General features: G+C 43.6%; 1 pseudogene; it reads left to right on the forward strand.

Moving 5' to 3' along the window:
- The first annotated feature begins 4,714 nt into the window (after positions 1-4,714).
- LOC136131560 (apolipoprotein F-like) lies at positions 4,715-5,483 on the forward strand (annotated as a pseudogene).
- The last annotated feature ends 7,312 nt before the right edge of the window (positions 5,484-12,795 follow it).

The raw sequence follows: 12,795 nt of genomic DNA on the forward strand, positions 1-12,795 counted from the left end.
GCAGGGTCTTAGTTGTGGCACACGGGATCTTAGTTGCCACGTGCAGGATCTTTAGCTGCGGCATGTGGGATCTAGTTCCCTAACCAGGGATCGAACCTGGAGCCCCTGCCCTGGAGCCCCTGCATTGGGAGCGTGGAGTCTTAACCACTGGCACACCAGGGAAGTCCCATACCTCAATTGTTTAAAAAGGTATGCCTCAGGAAGAAGGAGACACAAAGGGAGGAAAAGCCAGTTTGTCAGCCTGGGGCATAGGGGAAGTCTGGGCAAGAAAGAGATGGGTAAACATTGCAAATGTCATGTCCTTCCCAATTCTTGTAAACCATTAGCTTCCTGGCCCTCTTGTGTTTCCAGCTGTGGTAGAGTGAAGGTGAGATTCAGAAAATAGTCATTCAGATTAGGGAGAGCCCTAGGTCAGGGATGCGTTTGGACTGTCTTGTTTCTCTAATTTATCTTTTTTGCCTCCCATAGCCTCTGAAGGTAGAGGTGAAGCTATGTCCAGGGTAATTGGCGTTTTCGAGGGCTAAGACACATTTTACCAGTTTGAGTAAAGTATAGACACTTTGCGTTCCCTTAGGTCTCTTTACCTTCCCCACTTATACTGTAATTATCTTAAATATTTCTTCTCTGTATGCTGAGAACCACATAAGGCAATGTTATAATTTTTACTTAAATCACATAACATGATTTAGAAAACTCATGAGAATAAGATGGTATATTATACATATCTTTCACTCTGTTGCTCTTTTTTCATGACATTTCAAGCTTTTTTTTAAAAAAATAATTTTCTTTCTGTTTAAAGAAATTCCCTTAGCCGTTCTTTTAGAGTAGGTCTGCTGGTGACTAATTCTCTTAGTTTTCCTTAATCTGAGAACATCTTGATTTTACCTTAATTTCTGAAGGATGTTTTTGCTGTGTTCTCTCATAGAGGGAACTTTTCACACCACCAAGCTGTTGATTCTGCCAGTCTCCTAGCCATCCTCCAAAAATCGGCTCGAATGTGCTTTCTTTTGTGAAACAGTCTGTGTCACTTTTTTTTTTTTTTTTTTTTTATCGTGGTTTGCGGGCTTCTCACTGTTGCGGCCTCTCCCGTTGGGGAGCACAGGCTCCAGACACGGACGCTCAATAGTTGTGGCTCACGGGCATAGCCGCTCCGGCATGTGGGATCTTCCCGGACCAGGGCACGAACCCGTGTCCCCCGCATTGGCAGGCGGATTCTTAACTACTGCGCCACCAGGGAAGCCCTTTGTCACTCTTTGAACCCCAAACCAAAAGCAATCACTTTTACAGCTGGGACTTGTTCATTCCCCTGATAAAGCACCAGTCTTACAGGGTTTCATCTTGTTCTTTTTCCCACTAGACTGTGAACTTGAAAGCCAGGATCCGGTGTATTCACCTTTGGATCCCACAGGTACATTCATTAATATATCCAACTAACACAACAGTGTATTTGGTGCCTCCTACGTAGGAGTCACTGTGTTGGGCACTGGGTGTCAATTGGATGTGATTACCCAAAGACTAGGTATACAGAGGTGAATAAAGCGATGATAATAAGGGTCCCAGCGCTTACTGATCTTCACCAGTGCAGCATTAAGCACAGAGTAGCTGTTAATACAATCTGGTAAATCTAGAGGCTAGTCCTTTTACTCTGCTGCCACTTTGTACTTCTTTGACCCCATGGGAAAACTTCCTGTGGAGTCCAGGCATGCTGAACCCCGAGAAAGTTAGATGCTTCTTTGAGTCATTCAGAGGAGGAGGAAAGCTTCAGCCAGTGCTGGAACCTGAAGTCTCTGGAGGGCAAGGCCTGAGGAGGAGTACTGAGCACAACCCCTGAGGGCCCTCCTGTTAGCCAGCAAAAGGAGAGCAGGTCTGGGGTCCCAAGGGGATAATAGGAACGCTATTGATTACTTATGTACCAGCCTTGCTGGTCTAGGGGGCTGATGAAGTTACTTTGATGCCTCCTATCTCAGTGGGAAACCAGGCTGATGGGGACTGACAACCAAAAACAACACCCAAGATTTTTAGGGCAGTGAAAGTATTCTGTATGATACTGTAAATGTAGATATATGACGTTATACATTTGGTAAAACCCATAGAACTGTGCAATGCAAAGAGCTGAACCCTAATGTAAACTGTAGACCTAGGTAATAATAATACGTAACATTTAAATAATATAACAATCAAGTGTAACTAAGGTACCATACCAGTAGAAGATGTTAAAAATAGGGGAAACTGAGGGGTTGGGGGAGAGGGAATATTTGGGAACTCTGTACTTTCTGCTCAATTTTTCTATAAACCTAAAACTACTCTAAAAAATAAACTTTTTTTTTTTGGACTCTGCTTCTTGAGCCATTTAATTTAATTTATTTATTTGTTTTGGCTGTGCTGCGTGGCTTGTGGGATCTTCGTTCCCCAACCAGGGATCAAACCCGTGCCCCGTGCAGTGGAAGCATGGAGTCCTAACCACTGGACTGCCAGAGAATTCCCAAGAATGAACTATTAAAAAACCCATCATCCAAGAAGTGACAGCTAATGGGAATTGATGAACAGGTAGAAGATGAGGACAGGAGCAAAGGTAGGAAGTCTGATTGGGGGGACCTGGCTTTGTCTTCATCCCTCTGTCATTCCTCAGTCCTGGAGACAAGCTCACCACCACTTTCCATCCCCCTACATATTTACACAATCTCTCTTTCCTGTCATTCCCAAGGCACCATAGTTGGAAATTCAAGGAATTTCAAGGAAAAGTAATTTTCATATTGAGGATGAGGATGACACTGATTGTAGAACTGGAGGTCCAGTTATGGATGGTGAACTCAAGTCAGAAATGGGAGAATCTGGCAGAACCCAAAAACTTCTCTAAGCTGTCCGGAAGCAGTAGAGTCTTGAGGTTCCCTGTGGACTTAGGGTCCAAGAATTTCAGGCAGTAGTGTTGGATACCTCTACATCTAGTTCTCCCAGTTTTAGTAAAGTGTCCCTGTAGCTATCTGAAGACTTAACTTCTCTTATTCTAGGGACTGATTTCTTCTTGCTTATTAGGGAGGCATCCTGGGACTGGGAGGAGAGAATAAGATAGGAGGAGGGACCCAAGACCCCTTCATTGACCTGTTCCCTTTGGTTGTGTTCCAAGGTGGGTTATGGCACCAGAGAGAAACCTTTATGCCACAATGATGTGTGGACTTTTGTACCAGTTTTAGGAGGCACCATATGCCATTGTTCCTTACTGTTCAGACTACAGTTTCTCACCTAGACCCCTGTATGAGAAATGAAGCCCTATTCCTATAGTTTTGATGTAGGCTTAGAAAGGGGTACTATCAAGGTAATGGATGCATTTAATTAGGGAATTGCCCTGGAATTAATGTAAACACTGAAAAGTTGCTCTTATCTGGTCTGACTTCTGGTGGATTCTATTGTCCTATTCCTCTACCTATTAAATCCATTGAATAAGAACTATTTTGGGCAACTTCCCTGGTGGTCCAGTGGTTAAGGCTCTGTGCTCCCAATGCAGGGGACCTGGGTTTGATCCCTGGTCAGGTAACTAGATCCCTCGTGCATGCACAACTAAAAGATCCTGCATGCCACAACTAAAGACTTCATGTGCCACAACAAAGACCTGGCACAGCCAAATAAATAAATAAATAAAATATTTTGGGCAAAGTTACAGTTACCAAAGGGGAAACCGGGTTGGGGGGAGGGATAAATTAGGAGTTTGGGATTAACAGATACACACTGCTATAGGTAAACTAGATGAACAAGAAGGACCTACTATATAGCACAGGGAACTATATTCAATATCTTGTAATAACCTATAATGAAAAAGAATCTGAAAAAGAATATATATATATATATGAATCACTTTGCTGTACACCTGAAACTAACACAACATTGTAAATTTTAAATCAACTGTACTTCAATTAAAAAATAATAAAAATTTTTATGGGCTTCCCTGGTGGCGCAGTGGTTGAGAGTCACCTGCCGATGCAGGGGACACGGGTTTGTGCCCCGGTCCGGGAAGATCCCTCATGCCGCGGAGTGGCTGGGCCCGTGGGCCATGACCACTGAGCCTGCACGTCCAGAGCCTGTGCTCCGCAATGGGAGAGGCCGCAACACTGAGAGGCCCGTGTACCGCAAAAAAAAAATAATAGTAATAATAAAAATTTTTAAATAACTATTTTGGGGTCTCCTACCCAGAAATCACTGGTATCCCTGCCTTTCACCTCCCACTTCCCCAGAAGACCCAGAGGAGTTTTTTCTCATTGAAGTTTAGGTCTAGAGAAATCGTTAGGATGAGAGGGATATGGGGCAGGAAAAGGGAGAAACCTGATTTCAGCATGGGGGCAAAGGTAAGGGCAAAGCCTGAACTAAGAAGAGGCAGATAAATATTTGTGAATGTTATGTCCTTCACTGTTTTCAGAGGGGTCAACTGTTTTGTCTCAGGTAAAGAGAAGGTCAGATCTAGAAAGCAGTCATTCAGATCAGAGAAGCACAGAGGCAAAGGACATGTTCAGACCATCTCATTCCTCTGGTTTCTTTTTTTTACCAGGAGCAGGTGAGTATCTCCCACAGCCTATAAGGTTTGATGTCCAGCGTGATTGAGATTTCCAAGGGCTAGGACACTTCCAAGCTCTGACCAGTCCTGGTGTCTCTTCGTCCCAAACCTTTCCCCACTTCCCAATCTCAGCATTGCTTCTTTCCAGAAGGGCTGTTCTGCTGACCCACCATGATCCAGGCTGTGCTGCTCCTTTGCTGTGTCTTGCTGTCCCAAGGGGCTGCCTTTCCAAGAAATGCCCAGGAAGGGGCCCTGAACTTCCAGCCATCTTTCACAGAAACTGGGCATCCTCCAGTTTCATCTGCTCTCCAACCAGATCCCTCTCCCAGATCCCCATACTTGCCAGGATCTCTTGCACACAGTCCCCTCCTTAGCCCCTCTCTCTGAGTACCTATCCAACTTAGCTCTGGAGGCGGCCCTGGAGGAGGTTGGTTGCACAACCAAGGCCCACATTCTGCAGCTTCAGCTTGTTAAGATGGGAGGAAAGGATACCACTGAAACCCTCATCCATGAGAGCAAAAAGCACAATAAGGAAGAAGGGATTGGTAATGCTAAGGTCATTCTGAAGGATCTGGGGGGATCCTTAGGGGAGCTTAGGTGGGTGCAGCACTCAGTTACCCTTCCTGAGGCATGTAGGCAGGAACATAAGTGGGTGCTCTATGAGACAGCGCAACTGATAGTTGAATTTGCTGAGATGCTCCCTTCCACTGAGCTGGTAACAGAGTTAAAGATTTCTGCCATTAGTGTCACCCAGAAGTGCACAGATAAATCTTGGGAGCATTTGGAAGGAGTAGGCAAACGGCTGATGGAAAACCCTGAGATTAAAGACTTCACAATGCCTATGGAAGATCAGATATACTTTGTCAAGCATTCCACAACCATTCTGATGTGCCTTATACTGGGACTAATACAGAAACATTTCCAGACAGTTTTTGGATAGGGAAGGCCTCCGAGGAATCCTATCTCCTGTCTCAAATGTCTTTGATAGGACTGTGTACAAGGACTGTGCACAACAGGTAGTTAGAAATGTTGAGACAGCTTAGGGCAGAAATGTGCTATTCATTTGATCCCAGTGCTGAAAGACATGTGACCAGAGTCATCTTTGCCCCCTCTCTTAATAGGTCCTAGCCCCTATTTTTTTCTCCCAATTTCTCTTTATTTCAGTTGAAAGATACTGTGGTTATATTATGTACTAGACATGAAGGATATTGTAATCTTTCCCGTTCATCTACCTTTTACTTTCTAATTCCCCAACTGGATGCTATAGCTTGCTTGTGTTAATTTTTAAACTGAAAAGAGAAATTAAATGTTGCTTCTATATCAGAATCACTGTTATTTGATCTCTCTTAACGGCAGGTCTCCGTGGCATTTTTGGGGGTGGGGGGTGGGGCACTGTGCAAAATGGGATCTTAGTTCCCTGACCAGGGATCAAACCCAGGCCCACAGCATTGAAAGTGCCGAGTCTTAACCACTGGACCACCAGGAAATTCCCTCCACGGCTTCTTTTGTGAGCTGGAGATGAAATGTGGCACGGACATGTAGGAAGTGCCAATGTATTTTCAGGCTGAATGTGTAACAGGGGGACAAGGTTTGAGCAGTCAGTACAAATGGGCAAATAATTATAGAGGTCATATCCCTTGCTGATCATTGGGGAAAGCAACCATCTTTCCTCCTTATGGGACAGAGAACTGGGCAGAGTGGGTCTAGATCTACCAGAGCAGTTTCACTTCTCACTGACTGGATTGTGTGGTAATTTGGGGCCCCATACCTGCATGGAATGGGGCCCACATAAAGCAGAGGAAGTCCCTGGTGATCTGGATAGGGAGACCAAGAAGAGCAATTGAGTCCCATTCCCTGGCCCCAAACTTAAAAGCAAGAGAGGCTGGGAGTTGATGGGTGAGATGTCCTCTAACTGAGCTCTGGGTTCCTTCAGACCACAGCCCAAAGGAAACAGTTTGTGTGTTGTCTTCCACTCTAGTATAGTCAGATCCAGCTAGACATCACCACGACCCACCATGACCTGCTCCTTTAGTGCCTCCTGCTGTACCCTGTGGTTGTCACTTCATGTGGCGCCCAGAAAAAGACCCTGGTGCCTTTTTCCTCATCTCTGGGGATCCAGCCACCCACAGCAGGCTCTTGGTTCTGCCAGACTCTGTTCCCAAAGTCCCTGGCTGGCCTCACCCACTTTGTACTCCACCAAGGATGTCCCTGGAGCAGACTGATCATGAGACTGATTCCTAGACCCTGCAGCTTCATCTTTATAGCCTGGAGGATGTGAAAGCCATGCAGGTTTTCTTCAATCAAATACATGCTGCCATGCTGCCACATGGACAGCAGCACAGGGAGGGGCCTCCCAGGGAGTGCCCTGGTCTCTGTTCCACAGCTCTTAGGCAGGGTTCAGCCTGATCCAGGGAGATAAAGATGTGCCTTCTCTACAATGTTAGTATGAGCAAGAGCAGCATATGTACAACGTGGTCCAGCTGTTGCCAGGACTGGGAATCTACTACGAAGTCAGGCATAGCTTTGTACTCTGCTGCTCAGAACTACAATAGACCCAAGGAGTGAGGCTGAGATGAGGCCATAGACCTAGGCTCCAGCCTTCGGGTGATCATGCCCAGGTTATCAGGGGACCCAGGGGCTACTGGTGAGTTCTGTGCTTAAATCTGCAGCAAAATCTGGGGTTCAGCAGCTGAACCATTATTACCATGAAAAAGAGGCAAATACCCCTCTGTCAGAGACTAGGGAGGAGGGCTTGGAAGGCACCACAGATGTGAATCACCCAGGGGGACAAACAACAACCATGGCCTCGGAAGACAAGACTCCTGAAGTAAAGTCAGCTCCTACTCATTTCGGGCCTTATTCAAGGGCCATGACTTAGATACTTTTCGTAGGAATCTTCTGCTTTATATAAATAAAGAGATTATTCACAGAAGGAATTAAACTGAATTTAAAGTTATCACCAACTCCCTTATCCTAAACTTCAGATATGGAATAGAATATTCAACTATGATTATGTCAGTCTGTCATTATTCATGGTAGTGAAGAGAATCCTCTTCCCTCAAAAACAAAACAAAACAAAACAGGCTTTTTCCCTTCATCATAAAATCATATGACTCCTTAAATCATATACATGCTTGCTTTATTCTGTTAGGCTCTGGGTACTGCAATAAATTGAGATTTCCCAAAGATCAGATGGCCCCAGGAGCAAGAATGCTGCCCAGGCCAGCAGGTCTTTCACAGATGTGCTAATTCACGTACTGAAAATCAGAGGTGACAAGTCTTACCAGTCCTTGTTGAAATTCCAGGTGGTTGGAATGAGGATGATCCCTCTGATTAAGGTAGGGAAGAGGGACCTGGGGGTGTATTAAAATAGAGTCAATTACAATCTTAGGGGTTTTATGACTTCTCCCACAATTTCCAGACTACTGCAATCCAACAGAAATTTGAGAGATGATGGAAATGTTCTATATCTGTGCTGTCCAATATGGTGGACACGAGCCCTGTGTGTCTACTGGGTGCTTGAAATGTGGGTGGTACAACTGAGAAACTGACTTTTCTCTCCAAGTTTTAAATTATTATTCATAGTTTTTATTGTTGGTATTACATGATAATGTCTCTAGCTGTTATGGACTGAATTGTGTCCCCCCTCAGAATTCATTAGTTGAAGCCCTAACCCACAACGTGACTATATGTGGGGAGAGGGCCTTTAAGGAGGTAGTTAAGGTTAAATGATATCATAAGAGTAAGATTCTAGGGACTTCCCTGGTGGCGCAGTGGTTAAGAATCCACCTGCCAATGCAGGGGATAAGGGTTCAAGCACTGATCCAGGAATATCCCACATGCCGTGGAGCAACTAAGCCCCTGTGCCACAACTACTGAGCCCGCGTGCCTGGAGCCCACACTCCGCAACAAAAGAAGTCACTGCAATGAGAAGCCTGTGCACCAAAACAAAGAGTAGCTCTCCCCTCACCGCAGCTAGAAGAAGCCCGCACACAGCAACGAAGACCCAACGCAGCCAAAAATAAATAAATAATAAAATTTAAACAACAACAAGAAAAAAAGAGTGGGATTCTAATCCAAGGGGACTGGTGCCATAAGAAGTGGAAAAGACACCAGAAATGCATAAACACAGAGGAAAGGCTATGTGTGGGAACAGCAAGACGGCAGCCATCTGCAAGCCAAGGAGAGATGTCTCAGGACTAACCAAACCTGCCAACACCTTGACCTTGGACTTGTAACCTCCAGACCATGAGAAATAAATTCCTTTTGTTTAAATCACCCAGTCTACGGTATTTTGTTATGGCGGCCCTGGCACACTAATACATGAAGTATGGGGTTTTTTTCACCTATTTTCTGGTATCCTGTGAGTCTACTCAATCTGAAAATTTTTTCTTCTTCATTCTTTTCTTAGTTTTTTTTTTTTTTTTTTTGGCTGCTCTGGGCGGCTTGTGAGATCTTAGTTTCCCGACCAGGAAGGAATCAAATCCAGGCCCACGGCAGTGAAAGCACTGAGTCCTAACCACTGGACCGCCAGGGAAGTCCCAGTTTAGCTTTTTAAAAATTGTGGTAAAAAACACATAGCATAAAATATACCTTCTTAACCATTTCTAAGTGTACAGTTCAATAGTGTTAACTACCTTCACGTTGTTGTGCAACCCATCTCCAGAACTTTCTCACCTTGAAAAACTGAAAATCTACCCATTAAATGACTCCCCATTTCCCCCTCCCCTCAGCCCCCAGCAACCATCCTTCTACTTTCTGTTTCTATAACTTTGACTACTCTAGATCTCTTCCTACTCATTGCAATTTGTCATCTCCGACTGAGATTCCTGCAGCAGCCGTCCTGCTAGTCCTCCTCACTCTAATCTCCCCTCCTCCTAAGTCCACCTTCCACATTGCCTCTTGAGTTATCTTTCTAAAACATAGGTTTGATTCTATCACTCCCCTGTCCAGAAAACCTGATGGTTCCCCACTACTTTCAAGACGGAGTCCAGAGCCTCTGAGTGTGTCTGGTCTTTGTCCAACCTTGGCAGCCTTAGGTCCATGCCACCCACATACCTACTTTACATTGAAGTCATCTTCATCTTGGACTACTTTCCATACTCCAAAAGCAGGCTTTTTCTCTCGATGGTTGGTCATGCCCGTCCCTCTACTAGAAGGCTCCAGCCACACACACACATACCTCACCTGTCCTCCGGATAAACCTCTGCCTTCAAGACTCAGCTCAATTGTCACTCCTTTTGAAAAGTTGTCCCTGTTACCCTTTGAATCTATGGAGAAACTTTGGCAGTTGAGCTCTCTTCTTTCCACTGCTATAGCACAAATCCTCTGGTGTTACAGCATATTTCCTACTTCTCCCCCTAAATTGTGAGCTCCTAGAGGGTAAGGATCCTGCCTTACTCACTTTTAGATCTAATTTACACAATTAACAAATATATTTGGGGCAGCTGGAGAAGTGGCTAGAAGCACCTCCCGCCCTACTCTTACCCCACACTGCCACCTGTGCTTCCTAACCTTTAATGGTACAATGGTACAATAGCTGTGGTCAAATTTGACCATACATCAGAATCACATGTAGAGCTTGTTAAAACAGATTTCTGGAGAATTCCCTGGCGGTCCAGTGGTTAGGACTCCATGCTTTCATTGCCAAGGGCCTGGGTTCGATCCCTGGTCAGGGGAACTAAGATCCCAAAAGCCTGCGTGGTGTGGAAAAAACAAAACAAAACAAAAAACTCACACAGATTTTTCAGCTTATTCTGAGTATCTGATTTAGCAGGTCAGGGATGGGGCCTAAGAATTTACATTTCTAAGTTCCCAGGTAACGCTGAGGCTGGTGATGGTCTTGGGACCACACTTTGAGATCCACTACCCTATAGCCATCAGGGGGTATTGGTCTCATGTTTCTCCCCTCCTCATAATGATTTCATCTCTCCTGCCTGACTCCGTGGCCTTTCTGCAGCCTCATTCTCACTCCCCAGCCTTTTGTTCAGTGGGAGTGATGGTTTAACCCAAAATCTTTTTAAAATATTTATTTATTTATTTATTTGACAGTGCCATGAGGCTTGCAGGATCTTAGTTCCCCAAGCAGGGATTGAACCCGTGCCTTTGGCAGTGAAAGCCCAGAGTCCTAACCACTGGACAACCAGGGAATTCCCTAACCCACAATCTGACAGTCTGATTTCTTCCTTTTTAATCTTGTATGAGTAAAGTATTTTTTTACTTTTGTTTGCAGTGAACATAATGTAAAAAAGTAAAGAGAAATTACCTATAGACCCACATCATAGGGCTAGTTTATTAATATTTGGGTGTCCAACTATCCTTATAGAATTTTTCTATAACTGTAATATGCACATACATTTAAAAAAATATTTATTTATTTATGTATTTATATTTTTGGCTGTGTCGGGTCTTCGTTGTGGCATGCAGGATCTGTTTTGTTGTGGCACTCGGGCTTCCCTCTAGTTGTGGCGTGCGGATTTCCTCTCTCTAGTTGAGGCTTGCAGGCTCAGTAGCTGTGGTTCCAGGGCCTAGTTGCCCCGCGGCATGTGGGATCTTAGTTCCCTGACCAAGGATCGAACCCGCGTCCCCTGCCTTGGAAGGCGGATTCTTTACCACTGAACCACCAGGGAAGTCCCTGCACATATATTTTTAAGCAAAAATTGGACTTTACTCTTCATACTAACTTGAAGCCTGTGACATTTGTTTTATGACTGGAAGTTTGTACCTCTTAATCCCCTTAACCTAATTTACCCATCCCCCCATCCTGGATTCATTCTTATTTTCCGGAAATAATTTCCCAGAAGTGGAATTTGTGGGTCAAAGGCTATACACATTTTTGTTGCTGGTTGATCCATTAATATCTTCTCTTTTTTTTAATATCTTCTTTAAAATGAAAGAATTGGTTTTATTTTCTGGTAGTAAATGTAATATATCCATATTGCAAAAAATCTGAACAATTTAAAAGAAAAAGCCCCCCAAATTTGATCACTCAGAGATCACTTTTGTTAATAATTTTTTGGCTGAGGTATAATTAACCTATAATAAAACAGGCAGATTTTAAACAGCAGTTCAATGTGCTTTGACACACAAAAAAACAGGAACTCACAGAGATAGATACATAAATAGATACATAGATACATCACCAGGCCAATCAAGATACAGAACATGTCCTACACTTTAGAAAGTTCCCAGTCAATCTCACTTCCCTGCCCTCCTCGTCTCCTATGACTCCATCCCCGTCTCCTATGACTCCCTCCACGCATGCAAACACTGGTCTGATTTCTGTGTAGCTGTGTTGCCTCTCTGTAACTTCACACACATGAAATCATAGAATATGTCTTTTGAGTTTGGCTTCTTCTGCTCAGCGTGTCTACGCTTTATCAATGTTCTCATGGGTATCAGTAGTTTATAGCTTTTTAATGCTAAGTAATATATCAGTTTGTGAATATACGACAGTTTTCTTAAAATTCGTGCACCTGTTAGTGGATATTTGAGTAGTTTCCAATTTGGGGCTATTATGGATAAATATGCTATGAACATTCTTTTCTTTTATGGGACATGTGTTATTTCTCTTTGGTAAATATTTAGAAGAAAAATTGCTAGGCAATAGGATGGGTATATATTTAACCATATATACATATATATGTGTATGTGTGTATATATATATATACACACATATAACTGCCAGTTTTCCAAAGTGATTGTACCAATGTATGAAAGTTCTACTTGATTCTCATCAACACTTGATATTATCTGTCTTTCTAATTTTAGCCATCCTAGTGGGTATCTCCTGGTGGTATTAATTTACATTCCTTTGATGACATGATATTGTACATCTTTTGATATGTTTATTGGCCACTGTTTTCTTTTGTGAAGTATCTGTTCAAGTCTTTTGTCCACTTATAAAATGGAATTGTTTGCTTATTTAATATTGTGTGTCTATATGCATATTGCATGTATCATACCACTGATGTAAATTATAGTGCCATGCAGTCCTCCCTCGGTATCTGAGGGGAATTGCCTCCAGAACCCTCCCCTCATACCAAATCTGTGGATGCTTAGGTCCCTTATATAAAATGTCATAGTACAGTCGACCTTCCATACAGGTTCTGCATCCATGGATACTGATGCCAACTGTTTATCACTGACATAAATTTCACACATGTGTCATATGTGATAGATATTCTTTGTCAGATATATATTTGCAAGCATTTTCCCCAGACCATGCCTTGTCTCTTCATTTTCTTAACAGC

This window comes from Phocoena phocoena, chromosome 11, assembly GCF_963924675.1.
Source record: "Phocoena phocoena chromosome 11, mPhoPho1.1, whole genome shotgun sequence".
In the NCBI taxonomy this organism is placed as follows: domain Eukaryota; kingdom Metazoa; phylum Chordata; class Mammalia; order Artiodactyla; family Phocoenidae; genus Phocoena; species Phocoena phocoena.